Raw genomic sequence first — 17,246 nt, forward strand, 5'->3', positions numbered from 1 at the left:
CAAGACGAGAGAGAAAAAATTAATGACATATGACGAATTGTTTCTTCATAATGGTTAAATAATTTGATCCGTTTGAAGGATTCGCTAATAGCCTTTGAATTTTATTTTCAATTAAACGGGTGAACGATGAATACTTCATTCGAATAAACGATTCACTCTTTCCTCGTACTCTTCTGCTTTCGGTTTAAACTCCCGTCGATTATCGTGATCATTAGCTGGCCCTCATTAGCACGAGGCAACGTTTAATTAAAGACACGGAGATTCCTTTTTAGGATTCGTTGTTATTTTAAATTCAACAGCATCTACAATTTACAATTCGACTTTAGGTTAGATTAATCATTAGTTTCAATGGGTATCGCATGACGTTTAGGGGTATACCTTCGTGGAATCATTAAAATAGATCTCTTAGATAAAGGTGCATTAATAGGTACACGTTTCCTTTTGTAACGAATCTGATCGAACAATTCACTGATCTCGAAAACGTTTCAAATTAATAATAATTAATAATGAAGAAAGGTATGAAACACGAGATATGATGGAACATAAATCAGACTCAACGAACCCATAAAAAAAACAACATTATAATTACAGTGACAATAAGTAGAAGATGAAAGAGTCTTATAAAGAAAAAGGAAACAATAGAACGTAAAGTTACTTCAACGAAGCCAAAGAAAATAATAATAATGATCAGAGAATAAAAGAAGAATGGAAAGAAAAGTGTTCCTTTGAGAGGAGCTAGCAAAGAAGAGAAAAAACAGATGCGAAAAGTAGCAGAAGAACGGAAGCAATCAGATCTCTGGTCCGCATTAAACACGCTGCCCAACAAAGCTGAAATCGCGTTCCACGTCGAAGCTGAAGAAGAAGAAGAAGAAGAAGAAGAGGTAGATCCACACAGTGGAACGCATTGTATGCTTTACTGCGAGCTTCTTCGTCTTCTTAATCCTCTTCACGAGATCTCGTCGAAGACGAATCTCTTTCTCCACTGTCTCTATACGATCGTTTCGTTTCACGAACACGATCGTGGTGGCTAGAGAACGAAATAAAATACGGATAAAGAGGAGAAAGAAAGAGAGAGAGAGAGAGAGAGAGAGGTGACGGGTAAGTAAAGCCGGTAAGAAACGAGCTACGATTTATTTGACAGATCGCACCGACCACGAGCAACCGTGCTAGAGTGGTTTATTTTATAAGGCCAGATTGCCGGCCTCACTTCGCCGGAATAGAATAATGGACGTTTCTATCCCTCCTTTGGACCAAACAAGCCGGCCACCACCCTGCGGAGAGCCCCTCTTCTTCTTTCATTCTTTCTGGCCTTCGTCTCGAAAGTCAAGTGCAGTTAAGGACCACTTTTCGTCCTCGACTATGCTTCGACCGACCATGCCTTAAGCTCGAGACTTTGACTCTCTGCTAAGGTGACGTTCGTGGGAAGATCGTATACAAGTTGTATATAAATTATTATTGATCCTTCTGAAGTCTTCAAAAATGATTGATAATTAATTTGTATCAGAAATCGAGAACTTCTTACGTTTCATTTTTCCCGCCAATCGTTCTCAAAGTATCTCATCGTCAGAAAATCCTTCATCCTCATTAACTGCAGTATCATCATCGTCTCATCGCCAAAATCCTCGGAAAAAAGAAAGAAAAGTAATGGTAGCACGGAAGCATCGATCTCCATCTTCTAATTACATCTCATCTTACTCCAAGAGCCTTCATCAATAATCATCGCGTCTGAAACACGTCCAGTTTGCTCGTTTTCTCATCAACGGCATAAAATTATCGCCTGAAATCATCAAGGGAACCGGCTAAATCTCGCGTACCAGCAACAAGTCGTAATTAACCGATACCCGTTGAAAGAACACGTTGATCGCTAGCACGTTATCGAGTTATTCGACTCGTTGATGTCGAGCTCCTCGATCAGCTATTACTATGTGATAATCGCGACGATATTAACCTTGTATCGGTTTAATAATGTTTCAACCAACTAACAGACTCGAAGAGAAGATTCGACGAGCTAATAACGATAAAACGAAAACGCGTCGCGAGAGTTAATTGATACACGAGCGACGGAAAGGAAAGATTCACCGGCGACGATTTAATCGTGGCCGGACTTATTACGCCGGACACGTGGTTTCCGGAAGGAAATATATCGGATTATATCCGCTAATAACCAGACGCGACATAATGAAGCTACAGTACGTGAAATCGAGTTAAGAGACATGGAATTTTATGACAGATGACATTATTTATACCGCTATTAATGTTCTTATTAAATACTCGACGGTGAACAGTAATGAAACCGGCTAATTAATATGCAAATGAGTTTCTTCAAAGCGTCGATGAGCTTTGCAACAAAAAATAGGAACGTTGAATTATCGGTGAGCCAATAAAATTTATTAGATCAAGATCAATGTATCGTTCGACAATAAACGTTTCTAATGGCGATCAGGTAATGGCAAGAAAGTAATGCGAATTAAAATCCTCAGTTTTATCGACTGGTGTTCCATGACTGAAGATAAACGGGACGCAATTACAGGATGATAGGAGGGAATGTTAGCACGCATGATAGAGCATCCCGAGTGCACCAGGTATCCGGATATACCTGGTGCACGTGCGCTTCATACCGACTCGTGCTCGTGGCTTTAATTTATCGCTTGAAATCTGAATTCGCTAATTGCCGCGCTCAGTGCACACGGGAGGCGTGCGTGCGAGACAAAGCGGATCGGCCAACGAAACGGAATCCTTAGATGCCGAAGGAAAAAAAAAAACGGAGCAACCGAGTTTCTTCTTTACTATTGTTATTTGAAAAAAGGCTACGAGATAACAGGATAAGAAGAGGATACGCGTGCAGCGTATGATTGTTCACAAGTCACAGGCTGATTCAAAAGCAAGGATCTATTAATAGAAAAATGAACGTTGAAAGTGCCTATAATGCGACCAGGCGATGTGCTGTCAGCGAAAGGGTTAAAAGTGTATCATCGAGAACCTTAAATCATCAATCTGGCTACATCGGTGAGGCCAGGTGGGCCTCGTCAGGGACGTCTTTCAACGAGCCTGAAAAAAAACACCGACGCGTGCCACAAGAGAGACAGAGCGATCTTGCTCTTGTTCAACCCCTCGTCCCCAGCCTCCCGGTTCATCGCGTTAGGGTCGTTTCAAGATCCACCTACCGACGAAACAAACGTTCACTTATTTTGAAACATCGGTCTCGCGGTTTCCTCCGAGGATCGTTGGATTTGTTTGGACAAGAATTATCGTTCGCGAAGCACCAACGAGCTGCCGTCCGAGTACATCGAGCCACGTATTTTCAGGGTTGGTATAAACCACCTTCGATGATTTATTATTATTTCGAGAAATCAGTTTAAGTACATTTTGGAATGTAAGCTTTAGTGTAAGCTTTAGTCGGGTCGGTTCGGAAAGCATCGGGTGGGCTCGGGCGGGCGTCCGATAGATGCATGCAGTCGGGCAGATTCGGACGAGCTCCCAAATTATCTTATTCCAAAATTCCATATAAAACAGATTTTGCACGTATTAACAAGTAGATGAGAGTTGGGTAGCGGGAGCTCGTCCGGATCTGCCCGACTGTACCCGACCGAAACCGAAATAGTCGGGCTACCCGACTGCACGCATTTATCGGACGCCCGCCCGAGTCCTCCTGATTCTTTTCGAGCCCGCCCGAGCCCGTAATATCGGGTACCCGCACATCCCTAGTAAGCTTTTATTTTACTCGGATTGTCAACCTCTGGGTAGCAGGAGCTCGTCCGGATCTGCCCGACTGTACCCGACCGAAACCGAAATAGTCGGGCTACCCGACTGCACGCATGTATCGGACGCCCGCACGAGTCCTTACAATTCTTTCCGAGCCCGCCCGAGTCCGTAATATCGGGTACCCGCACATCCCTAGTAAGCTTTTATTTTACTCGGATTGTCAACCACTCAAATTTCCTGCGAATTGAATACAGTCGGAGGATAGCCAGAAAGAAAACGAATGGAAGAAGATTGGCCGAGAGAGAGAAAGAAAGAGAGGGAAAGAGAAAAGTTGCCGAGAAGTCATCGAGGCATCTCTTATTTGCGGTACACCGCAGCTGCGGTCAGCATTATTATGCAATCAGACTATTAGGAGGTTGTATTATCGTTGCCCGCAAATAGGTTTATAAGGCGTTCCTCGTGGCCGCCGACTATAAATATTGATGATCTATCGCCAGGGGAAATTATTGGTTCGACGCGACGCGACGGTTCGCCAGCACGTTTTCCTTCACCGCTGTTCCTCCTTTCTTTTCGTGCATCGATAGAGGCAGGGACAACGTGTCCGGGTTAAGTCGACTAGGAAGTCGAGCCGATTAATCGCAATTGATACGTAAATCGTGCAACGCTCGAGTAACCGTGGATCACGTTCGTTGCACCGCATTGTTCTATGGAATGTGTTCACGGGGTGGAGCGAAATCGTGAGTCTCTTTGTAACTGCGATGGCAATAATTCGATTTCAAATATTTTCTGACGAAAACTTTAAATTTTGCCAGTTACTTGGAAAATGTAGAAAATATTAAGGTAAATGTCTACAATTAGGGCCCCAACGAGAAATCAATTGAAAAGAGGTAAATTGTATGTATTTTTGCTCCCCGAATCCAAAACTGTTGATATAAAATATTGATATAAAATCATTATTTTCAAAAGTTAATCACTTCGTAGGGTAGACAGTACTTTTAAAGCGCGTCACTAACCTACATAGGTTAGGTTAGGTTAGAAGAAAAAATATAACTTACCTCACTGCAAAAACTTGACCAGTCAACAATAATCTCCTTGCTCAGTTCTAATTCCTGTTCATAGAATGCACAGCGCGGAGAACGCATCATGAGAAAATATCCAATAAAACGGGCAATCGTCGTGATATCAAGATTAAAATTGGCTAGCCACGTACCACTTTTAACACTTCGTTTAAATTCACACTTTGAAGTTATTCTTTTCAAGGAGACTATTGTTGACTGGTCAAGCTTTTGCCGTGAGGTAAGTTATATTTTTTCTGTTAACCTAACCTAACCTATGTATCTTAAAAAATTCAAGCGATCCCCAAATTTTATCAACAGTTTTGGATTCGAGGGGCAAAAATACATAGAATTTACCTCTTTTCAATTGATTTCTCGTTAGGGCCCTAATTGTAGACATTTACCAATATTAAGTTTGAAAGAAGTACGTTTGCTTATGGACGGATAAGTATAGTCCCCTGTACAAAATACAAGCCCGACTCTATTTTTTTCTTTTAATATAAATACGTGGATGTTTGAGTCTGCTTCGAATTCAAGCCGCAATCCTCTCGAGTGAAATATACAAGGAGGATCGGAAAGAAAACGAATAAAAATAGAATCCTGCGTGCGTAGTATCCGCAGAAAAGATGACCCGAGCCAAATGTAATAAAAAATTTTGGCTACGTGAGAATTCGTCGCCTCGAGCTCATCGATTCTATTATTTAAAAAAAAAAAAAGGAGAGATACCAGGATTTATTTAAAGGACTTCCTGGAGAATTGTTCGAAAATTAATTGATGGAATAATTAAGCAGCAGACGAGACGAAAGTCGAAGACTCGAAGGAAGTTTACGAAGAGAGAGACTCGCCAATCACTCGACCTCGTTGTGCTCATTCCGCCAATTACTACGCGACGGTGCGTACTAGATCGTGAACAGAAGACAAAAGGATCTGAGAAAGATTCCTCGAAACGAACCAACATAGCCTGTCGTTTATATTTAAATTATTGCAATTTCAAACACTAGAGGAGTTTAAAATAGAAAGAACGTCTGTCTAATCGATACGTCTAATTTTAATGAGACAATATTTACGTAAGAAACTATACGTTCCTCTTTATTCTCCAAGACGACGATACAAGTAGCGAGCTGTATTAATCATCATTAAGGCAAGTATAGCATCGGTGGTAGCCGCTGCCACAAAATAATGAGACTGTTCTTCGTCGAAGATCGTGCTCTCTTAATCTTGATTGGCATCGAATAACATACCACGGCTACTAGACATATTTTCTTCCTTTATCTTCATTCTTCTCATTTGTTTCGTAAAGGATACCACGAGTTGTTCACAGGTTAGCGTGAGATTTTATCGATGAGCAAAGGGATGCTGAAGAAAAGAGATGCGCGAACCTTCTGGGAGGTATTCGAACGATGTTGTCATCAATTTTCAAAGATATAGTATCGATAAAAAAGTGCACCACACGAATTTAAAAAAAAAATGAACGTTAAAGCTGCCCTTATCTTTCAACGCGTGTGGACAAATAAGAAAGATCGGATAAGTTTCCGAATGGCCCCACCAAAATTGAGAACTCAGAACCTTTTTTTTTTCATCTCGATTTGAAATATTCTTTATTTTAATCTCTCAAATTATTTTTTCTGAATTTAAACTCCTGTTGGAATCTAACCTAACCTTACCACGATATCTCAAAAACGGTAAGACATCCAGCTCTGAAACCAACGTTAATCGGTTTCTTGTAGTCAATTTAGGTTATATACCGAACTTGAGTTCTCAATTTTGGTGGAGCCATTCGGAAACACAGCCGAAATTTCTGTTCTATAAGTAATATAGAGTTTATTGAATTTTTCTTGAAAAATTTTCCTTAAAAGGATAGATGAAATTTCGGATAAGTTTCCGAATAGCCCTACTAAAATTGGAAACTCAGATTCGGTATATAATCTAAATTGACTACCAGAAACCGATTAAAATTGGTTTCAGAGCTGGATGTCTCACCGTTTTTGAGATATCGTGGTAAGAAATTTGTATACAATTTTGGGACTACGTATGCGCTATTCGATACTGAACATATACTATTCGATACTGCGCATACACAGAACCTAACCTTACCACGATTATCTCGAAAACAGTAAGACATCCAGCTCTGAAACCAACTTTAATCTTGTAGTCAATTTAGGTTATATACCGAACCTGAGTTCTCAATTTTGGTAGGGCCATTCGGAAACACAGCCGAAAGATCTCCTCAGGATCCAATTTGCAGAACATCAGAAGAAAAAAAAGAGAAAAATCTTTGTGGTTATTTCAGTGAAACGGTTGACGGGTTCACTGTCGTCTCCTGATCATATCTCCGATCGTTTGAAGAAACACGAGCGACTAATGAAAATCAACGAGACGATGTTTTCCTCTCGTTGCAACAGATATACGCGTCTGTCGATCATAATTCATTTCCTGGTGGTGAACGCGAGCTTGAAGTATTGAAAAATAGAAGAATAAGAAGCGGTATATTCGAGGTGTTACGTTGTCTGGCTAACGTATACTGCAAAACGAACTCTTGACGCAATCTTTTCTAATTATCTCGTTCCAGTGCGCATCGCGTACCATAATCGGATATGCTAATGGGTAACAGGGAAACGTAACGATGTTACCTATCTTTTTATGTCGCCCTGTGCACCCTCGAGGAACGCGCTGGGCATCTCTTTCTCTCCGTTACCTTCGCTCGCAACTGTTATATATAATGTATAATCGAAAGAAATATAGTTGGCCAAGTAATAACCGTATCCGTAAATAATAACTATGCTGGACGACTGAGGGAATCTTGCGATAATTAACCTTCGATATAATGTATTATTGCGTTGAAACCTCGTGGCAATCGTTCCTTTTTTTTTCTTCATAATTAGCAAGATTTGATGACCTTGTAATAAAGGTGATTTCCTTGAGTATATTGATTAAGAACCGAAGAAAGAAGTTGAAGAAAAAGAAATGGACGAGGCTTATGCTTTGGATGATTAGAGCTATCGATTCTTCATTTATATAGATTATGTTTCAAATTTTCAGATTTTATCGTCATTTCAAAAATATATTTATCTGAACCTTTTTTACACTTCACGCGATCATACACATCATCAACGAGTACAAAATAAAACTTACAAAGCCTCAAACACATTAATGTCTTCCAGAAAAAGAAATCCAAGTTCATACATGAAGCAGATTCAAAGAAGAAGCAACGTCGAAACGCGATACAAGATCGTCCCTGGGTAATTAAGCGATCGTTGAAATGCTGATTGCATTTCGATCGAACAGCAGCAATGTCAGTCCGGCTTAAAAGAGAACAATAATTCCACGGTGAATCGAGGTGATAACATGGAGACTGATTGCGATCGAACGATCGTTCTCCACTTTCTTATCGCGTAACGTTTCTCGCCGTACAGCTTCCGTTGATAAGATTCCCCTCGGTACCCTCGAAACTCGTACAGGTGCGAGATGGTCGAGTTATCGCGATACACGAGCTACCCTATTCGCGATCACGACAGGGACATTCGGAATAATTGCTTCGGGACCAGATACGATCCACGATCGATCCTCTGCACGTACTTCACTCACCGTTTCTTTTTTCTTTCCCTCCATCTCGTTTCATTCGCTTTCTTTTCTCTCGTTGCTTTTCATTGACAGAGTCGTCGGGGCTGATTTGAAATTCAATGGAGGGCTTAGCCAGCCGACTGAGAGCGTAGAGATTGAGATTTATGTTTGCTCTTAGCAGAACCATGGATGATAATTAGTTGAAGAGATTGGTGAGAGATTCATGAGAAAGCAGAGCGTGATTGTGTCCTCGGTAAATATTAAGGTATAGCCACTTTGTTGGCTGCAACATTGGTAGACGTTCAAATTTCGTAGCTGTTGCCTCGGGTAGAGTCATAAATACAGGAATCGTGCATCATTGGCTCCCGATATCAGGATCAGGGTGGACGCGTTATGTAAACCGGTACATCCTTCCCGTGTGTCGTCTTTACTCATTCAATGGAAAACCAGTTTTCGTCGCGGTGGTCCAGAAGATCGCGAGTCGGATAAATAAGCCCTCGTTACGAAAGGTGACGCGTCCGACCTGGTCGACCCACAAGGAATCAGTGAAATATCAGTTGGCAAAGTCACCGCGAGCTGATTGGACAAGAACGATCGTCCACTGAATCGAATACCAGCTACGATCTTGTTAATCGGATCATCTCGTGTATAAAGTGGATGTACGCGTGAATTTAATTGAATACTCGAGTAGCTTGACTAATGGAGTTATCGAAACAACAGGCAACTGGTCCCTTTTCCCTTCTGATTCCCTGGCATCGTCGAAACGATATTAACAGGTGTCTACATATAGAAGACTACCCCTGGACGAATTTTTCTCTGAAAATGTCCGCGAGTTCCCAAATATTTTCTCACGTCCAGCTGTCCCAGTGCGGATCAACCGTGTTTGTTCATTGTGCTGGCAAACAAGCGTGTATTGTCGCATCGTGCCGTGACCGTGAATCGGTCATTGTGCGACGTTCCGTTGAGGACTTGATGCTTCTGTCGCATGTGGGCTCATTCTAATGTAAAAGCCTGGTTTTACGGTTCATTGTCGAGTTCGCGATGAGAAAAGAAACCACTAGAACGTTGATTCAGTGCTGACCAGTCAGAGACTTCTTCTCTAGGGTCTGCATCTTCTACATATCTGTTCATCCTTGATATTCGAATGGTGAGAGTTTGCAGTTTCGCCGAAAATTAAGTAAAATATTCTTTATTAAATAAAACAAAGGGTTGCGTTTCTGTATCTACTAACAAAAGTATGACACCTGCTCTAGAAAAGAAAATAGGGAACACTATATCAAAGAACGACTGGTAACAAGATTGGTAACAAGACGTCCCACGATGAAGCATTGAAGGCGAGGAAACAAAAGGCCATTACACGGAGTGTCCGCGAAATTGCACGTGACTTTAAATCACATCGTACCTACAGGTAAAACGGCACGGCTGTACTTGGCTAGAGCCGTTTGACAGCGTTAGAAAGATCACTACGGACAAATGATCCATGATCTCGGAACGACTATCTCTCCGACGAGGCTACCAGCAACGTTCGTTTCCTCTGCTTGTAAACGGCTTGTCGTCCGGTGACAACAGTATTTGTCTCTGCGCTCCTGATCGAAGAGATTTATATTGGACGAGGAGACAGACTTCGATATACAGGGTGATCCATCAAATATAGAACGAAATCGTCTCTCCTTTATTTATAGAAATACGAACAAAAATTCCATCACAACAGTTATACGATACCAATAATCTTCTTCTACGTTTTTAAATAAAATTACACTATTTTTAAAATACTCTTCTTCTCTTATGTAGATTGTAAAGAAATTTAAAATACATAAGTATAGGCGTTTAGTGAAAGGGGAGAGGGTTTCGTCTCCCCGGACGCCTTTGGTTCGGGCCGGGGACCGCTAGGTGGCGGCGAGATGACAGTGTTCTCGCTGGCAGTTCGAATATATCGGAGTTTCGAATTGTGGTACGATAGGTCTGTGGAGCAGGGTTCTTAGTCTGTTGTCAGCCCCACTGACGAGTCTGACAGACGATCCCGAGACGAAACGACTTTTTCTCCCCTCTCCTACATAAGAAATTTGTTATTTCCCTTGATGAGTTGTTTAATAAAACACCCTGTATAGAAGAACATTGTCGAGGTGATAGTAGCGAAACCGTCAGGGGGTTTCATCTCGAGCAACGATAATACGTCGACTGAGTGAAAGCTCGATCGTGTCAAGCCCATTGTGTGCCGGGAATTTTTTGCTTTCCGTGGTGGGTCCTTCGAGGCGAAACGTTCCGGTTGATTAGCATAAAACGCCCACCGTACTCTCCCCGTGCGTTTATCGTGCGACGAGAACCCTCGTTCGTGAAGTCACGGACCGATTAAGCTGAATTCTTTCAACGATCGATTACATCGACTGTCGAGACGATGATGGAAAAAAATGAAACAACCGTACGCGATTTGTCCAGGAATAGTCTATATGTCCAATAGTCTATAGTCGATTTGTCCACAAAGAGTCTATAGATGTAGAGAAAGGAAAGTTAGGAAGAGTCGTGCATCTGCTGTGCATTATTCGAAAGAAAGTTCATTAGAGGACTTCCTCGGCGACGGAAGGGACACGTCTACCATGATTTTCCGGTAATGCCGGCCCGTTCGGAACCTTTGGATGTCGTTTTCTAAGAACTTTAGAAATTATGCCGAAACGCGGCCCGAAATAATAGCCGCGTTGTGGAAAAATCGAAAACGGCTGGCTGCTGTCTCGCCGCTCTTTTATTACCCCCTTCAACGACTCATGGATTTGTTTTGGGAATTTTTAATGGGAGCCGCGTTGAGTGTTTCGAGCGCGTAAAACGTCGACAGCGAAGAATGTCAACGATACGGATTGAAAGAAAACTTCACTCAGCGTTTTGATTTCGAAGAAATAATGGTAGACGCATTTAAGTACGCGTGAGTCAACGTTTGCTGGAATGTTAAGATTTCTTTCACATTTCAAACGGAATGGATTATGTTTTCTCGAGAAAGTCGATCGTTAATGGTTCTTAAATCTTTCTGTAATTTTTTTCCATTTCCTCTCTTAAGGGATGGATAAGAAAGCGTAGATTTACTTGTATCCGATCGATTCGAAAAGCATTTTCATCGAGACATCAATGAAAGCCGGGTGGCAATCTTATCGGCGTCTGATCTGCTAAACAGTCATTGTGAATGTATTCACGTAATTTAGAAAAAGTACGCGTCCCGTTTCGTGTCGGGCATATACATATCGTGGATCTCGTCGTCCCCGAACCCATCCACCGGAAGCACCTCGTGATTTGCTGCAACGCCGGAAACGGCGCACGTGCGTCGTCGTTTTTGTCATTCATTCAGTCGCGTTCCGGGAACCCGTTCGGGGATGCTGTTCATTTTTCAACGGACAATCAACCGCCGAAAACACCGTCGCCGAACGACGGTTCGAAACGGGGTGAAAAATTGTAAGATGCAAATGGGAGGAGATCTTATTTCTTACCAGACTTTGATTGCTAATTTTGTATTCGTCGTTCGTTAAGTGGACCGTCGATCGACGATAGAAAATTGCGTGGTGGAAAGCGAGGAAGGGGTCGTTCACCGATTCATTGCATTGTTCAGTTGGGTCAAGATGAACGCCAACGCTGTTGAACAGCGCCCAGGAATTGACAGTTCGCACCTTTCGCAAGCGGACAATAAAAGTGGTCGTACGACGAGGTTCGCAAACATGCCAGGGACTCGTAGTGCATATAACAAGAGTTGCAAAACAAATCGTGGCTCGTCTATCCATCTACGTCGATATTATGACGACAGATGGAGGATTTAGTGATGAGTAAACATTTATAATCATCCGTGATCTAAGTTCCCTTAAACAATCATTTTTTATTTTTTATTATTTTCAACGTTCTACACTTTCTGATATCAAGTAGATATTGATTATATTATCTGTTTACACGTACATTCTAATTAGCTTCAATTAATCAATTGAAACGTAGTTGCTAGATACTGCGCGATATCGAATAAATAGTAGAAACTCGTTTCGATTTGAATCAATATAAATTCTCGATTGATTAAGCGAGACCAGTTCAACTGCTGTCGAGTGTAACCGAATATGACATAACCATGCATGTGATCGTAATTCTTAAAAATGAAGAAATTTGTCAGTAACCTGGGTAGACATTTCCTTGCCGATTGATGTTGATCCGAAGTAACGGCTCATTGATTTAGACAAATCCATAACATAAATCCATCTGTATCAGACGTGACTACCCAGAAAATCATAAGATAAGGGGTTAAAAACGATTCATTCATTAATTGGGCGAAGCGCGAAAACAATACAACCTCCACCCTCTCGTCCATTCACCCTACTCGAGAGCATCGGAATTGTGCATCGCACGTGACCAAACCACGTGCAGTTTCGATCAATGGGCAGCCAATCAGGAGGCGCGGCGCAGTACGCGTGCGCAGCAGCAGGTACGACACGCGGCGGGCCGCGGTCTGTCAGATGAAAACGTGCCGCCGGCGTACAAACATCGCGCGTGATTCTCCTCGTTCTGTTGGTAATTTCGGTCGTGCAAGGGAGAAAAAGAGATAGTGCAGGGGTCAAGAGACCGTGTTACGTCTGCCTGTCTCTCGTGTCTTGTGCGTCTCTCTTTGTCGCGTCCATGCGGATTATGCATCTGTTTGATCGCCGTCATAGTAGTCCCCGTCTGCTCAGGAAACTGTCCATTACGAGGATCGGCGAACGCGTCTAGCGATTCTGTGTACCGTGTCACCGACTAAACCGAAGAAAACAGTCTTTGGGGTTCGATTCGATTCGAACATGAATCTCTCAAGGATCGTGTACCACGATGGATTTGAAACTAGGGCTATCGTAGAAGGTTGATAATTGGTGAGTGGATTGGTTGGATTCTTTGGATGCGAAATAGGGTAGTTTCATTTCTTTTCACAGGTTACTCGTAAAGGCTTTCTAAGTTACTTGCGCCAAAAGGAATACCTATCTGAAGACGATTCAAAGCGATCGTTAAGAGTTACAGTTAGAGAGACAAACGGAGCAAGAAGGCCGGTGGAAAAGCATGACTTAATTTAACGGCACTCCCTCGTTTTTCTCAGGCCACTTGATCGTTTCTTATCGGGCAACTGGTAGCAAGAAGCGAGCCAGTACGCGCACTTAATAAAACCCATTAGACGGTAGGCGGAAATATCGAAACGCACGTATAATACAAATTTTCTCCGGTTAAACGACCGAGTAAATCATCGACTTAACGTCAGTTAAACTAAATAACCACCGTCGTAATCTATGATTTTCTCCTTCAATTTTTCCCTTTAACTGATAAACGATCAAGATCGCTTGCCTTCCAGTTCTACGTGTCGTTGGAAAACTTTCTTGAAATCCCACCCCCCCTTGCTCGTTGACCCACTTCGAATTAATTAATTTTCTGAAACACGACCAAACGTCGCGTCGACCGAATTTTTGCGATTCCTTTTCGAGAGATATAAAACGCGGCCTACCGTAAAGGAACGGGGGAAAAAAAGGTTCACTATGTGTCCCATATACGGTGCACGTTTGTTAATGAGCACATAGGGGGAGTATAAATTTTCGTCGGTTAACGAAGTGATTTGTATTTTTCTTTTTTCCACTTTACTCGACTCGAACACATAAGGCGTTCACTGTTCGCTGGATCTATGCGCGATTCGTAAAAAAAAAAAGTCTTTCTAGTGCTCTCTGTCGCGGAGCAGATGTTTTTCGGGTGACAGGAGAGAGAACGGGTCCAGGTCACAAAGGCGCTTCCCTGAACCGGGCACACAAGGCGCGCCGTGCCGAACGAAATAAACTTTCCGAACAGAAATGCGTCCCAGGCGAATAGATACGCTGCCAGCGCAAAAAGAACCTCGCTTCCGTGCTTTATTCTTGTTTCCTGTTCTATAGACCGTTTCTTGCTAGGGTATACTAATTAGATTCGTTAGCCTCTCTACCGAGGGGTTGAACTTGAATTTTCAAGAAATGTACCGTGATGGGTCTATGCAAAGATTCTTGTGCTAGGTTAATGATAACGCTTGATAATGTCTTATCTAACCGAAGGGCCCACTCGGAAAAGGTACCTGCAACCGTGAACCTTTGATAACGCGGAAACGATAAACGGTGTTGAGCAAACACCGAAGATAGAAAATTTGATAGAAACGTTATCGTTCGTGACGTGAAAACTCGAAACCACACTGATCGGTCGTTACACGGAGTGGTAGGTGATTATTGTCACGTCTCATAGTAATTAGTAAGTTATTTTGGCGAGGGATAAAAATGTCCGTTTCTCGGCTGATTCGCCGACAAATTCATCGCGTTGACGATCGTAAGATCGTAGAATGAATATATTCTACAATCACGCGCCGCACTTCCCTGTTTCTCCCTTCGCTCTGCTCGGAACCCAACGCACGTTCCATTAGCCTTTTGTTATTCACGCGGGTGTAGCACCAGTGTCCCTTTTTAGCTGAAACATCCAGCCAGTCAGCTAGCTTAAACCATCACCAACGACACGTTCCTGCTCACGTATTAAAGATATACTGGCGAAGAAAATGAAGTCTTCATCGCCTTGAAACGTGTTTATAAATTCTTCCTCAAGTTTTCACGTAGCCGTGATCCTAAAACGTACTTCCTTTATCAACGAATCGAGTACACCGTGTTAATATTTATATCAATCCTGTCGTTGCAGTTCCTCTTGTGTAATAATCAAAGTCGATCGAATAATTTCCTTGTTATTTATTTTAATAAACAGCTACAGATTCTTTCTTATTATCCAAGGTTAGTTAAAGTCACCTTGGTCTCTCTGTTTAAAATTCTCTGCTTGCGTATTGAATCGAAAGGAGTAGTTCTGAATCATTATCAATGAATATTTCCTCTGTTAGGTGTTTTTCTGTTGACATAGTGATTGATATAGCGATCAATAGGCAGGACCGTTAGCAGTGACCACGTTAGGAATCGTACGAGTCTCTATTAAAAATCGTGTCGCGAAGGGAAGGTTTCTTCGGTTAGGGAAAAGTTTCTTTCCTTGGTTCGTGGTGTGGAATTTCAATTCGTCAAGTGAAAGGACGAAGGGCAATAAATTTGTTAGTATCTCTAGAACTCTTATTTGAAACTTTACCTAATTTTGTAATACCGTTTCTTTAGAATTAAACGGTACTCACAAAGTATCTTCTTACCCTCCAAAATATCTTAATAGTCGTGTACCTTTCCCAGAAGGCGGTAAAATTAAAAAAAAAAATAAATTAACTACAAAAACGTCTCAAGTATCCATTGGCAATGGCCTCGATTGGACGGTCGTTGGTGTTCGAGGAACTTGACTCGTTGCTCGCTGCTTCGAACAAGTTGACGTAACGCGACGGAACGATCGCAAAAGGCTTTCGAAAACGCCTGAAAACGATCCCGGTCCGTCCCTATGGATTCGTCTTGCTCCGTACGACGCGACGTTCACCATGTTGGGTGTTTCTCGCGATCGAGCAGCCACGATAGAGAATGGCCCCGTGAGGCGCATACACAGGGAGAAGCGTGCGCGTACTTGGAATATTTATATCGCGAACGGTACGTTTCGGATCGCGTATTCGCGCTAGCAAAGCGATCGAGTCGATTTTCTCGCAAGAGCTTACGAGGGAAACGCCGCCGTGCCGCGCCGCGCCGACGACTCGCGCGAAGAATGGCAATGAAATGGCACCTTCGTGACCGGCTAACTCTATCGCATGGCGCTAGGATTTCAGATTTATTACACCGCTCTAGGGACTCTATTTTCTAGCAGAATTGCGAGCTTTCAAGGAAAACGACGATTTGCATAGACAATGGTAATGGTAAAAGTACTTTCGTGACCGGACAACTCTATTACATGGCGCCAATGTTCAAAATTGTTCCATCGCTGTAAGAGCTTTCCTTCTTTTGCTCATCTTTCTTGCTCGTTTGCATTCACAAGTCCATTTTTTCGCGGAACTGCCGAGGGCTCGCGCGAAGAATGGCAATGAAAAGGTACCTTCGTGACTAGGTAACTCTATTGTGTGCTCTAGGGTTAAAACTCGTACTTGTTGCTTTACTTGCTAACATTTTTTTTTTTTCTTTTCTCTTAAATTGTATGGATACTGGTTTCCGGATGAACTGCAAGCACAGTTCTTTTGTATAGAGTAGTTGCACTCTATTTTAAACGTCCCTTCATGCTTATGAATACATCCCTTGATTTACCATAAAGGATTGAACACTCTTAAAAATTGTTTAGAGAAAAAGGAAACAAATTTCACGTTGACAGAATAGTAAATAATAGATTCTTAATTTTTTTGCCATTAAACTATGATCCTGCGTGGTACAAGTATCATAGATTTTATAAATTCTGATACGACGTACCATATAGCTTCTTGTAAGACAGGTAGTGAAGAAGATGGTGATCGATGGGTAATAAACGTCACTAGCGTCGGCAACGAGGAACGTGATAGAATTTCCTACCAGAGATCGTCCACTGTATTTTTCGAATACAGTGATTAAACTTCAATGAAACATGATTTTATTAAAATTTACTGTCTTTTAATATCTCTCGATCGAACGGGTGAAATATCAATCAGTGGATCCTTAATCGATACGTAATTACTTTGATCAAGATACAAGTTATAAGATCCATGTTTCATTATCTTACAAAAGACACAGTGTAAACGTAGAGGTTGAAGAGTTTTGCAAATAGTAAAGAGTGTAAAGAGAATTCTTTTCTAAGACCCTGAAAGCAACTTAGATTGCATGGTAAATAAAATTTGCATAAAAAATGCAAACATGGTTCGGTAAACTACAATGTTTACTTTATGTTCTGCTACTCTAATCATTAAAGTTCCATTTAAAATCCCTTTTCTGTATACTTTGAAGAATAAAATAAAAAACAGAGAAACATGATTTTATTAAAATTTACTGTCTTTTTATATATCTCGATCAAATGGGTGAAATA

General features: G+C 41.8%; 1 protein-coding gene and 1 long non-coding RNA gene across 5 annotated transcripts in view; one reads left to right on the plus strand and one right to left on the minus strand.

Annotated features, from left to right (window-relative positions):
* LOC117604079 (uncharacterized) overlaps window positions 1-17,246 on the minus strand; it is an 83,138-nt gene that overhangs the window by 35,838 nt on the left and 30,054 nt on the right. The window lies entirely within an intron of this gene.
* The window catches only part of LOC117604070 (fibroblast growth factor receptor homolog 1), a 49,017-nt gene that overhangs the window by 5,067 nt on the left and 26,704 nt on the right, over window positions 1-17,246 (plus strand). The window contains exon 1 of one of the 3 annotated variants that reach the window (XM_034323760.2): window positions 12,781-13,177. The exons of the other annotated variants lie outside the window; for them this stretch is intronic. The gene's annotated coding sequence lies outside the window, so the exon portion shown is untranslated. Of the gene's footprint in view, window positions 1-12,780; window positions 13,178-17,246 lie in introns of those variants that run through there. 3 annotated transcript variants of the gene reach the window in all.

This window comes from Osmia lignaria, chromosome 11, assembly GCF_051020975.1.
Source record: "Osmia lignaria lignaria isolate PbOS001 chromosome 11, iyOsmLign1, whole genome shotgun sequence".
NCBI lineage: Eukaryota > Metazoa > Arthropoda > Insecta > Hymenoptera > Megachilidae > Osmia > Osmia lignaria.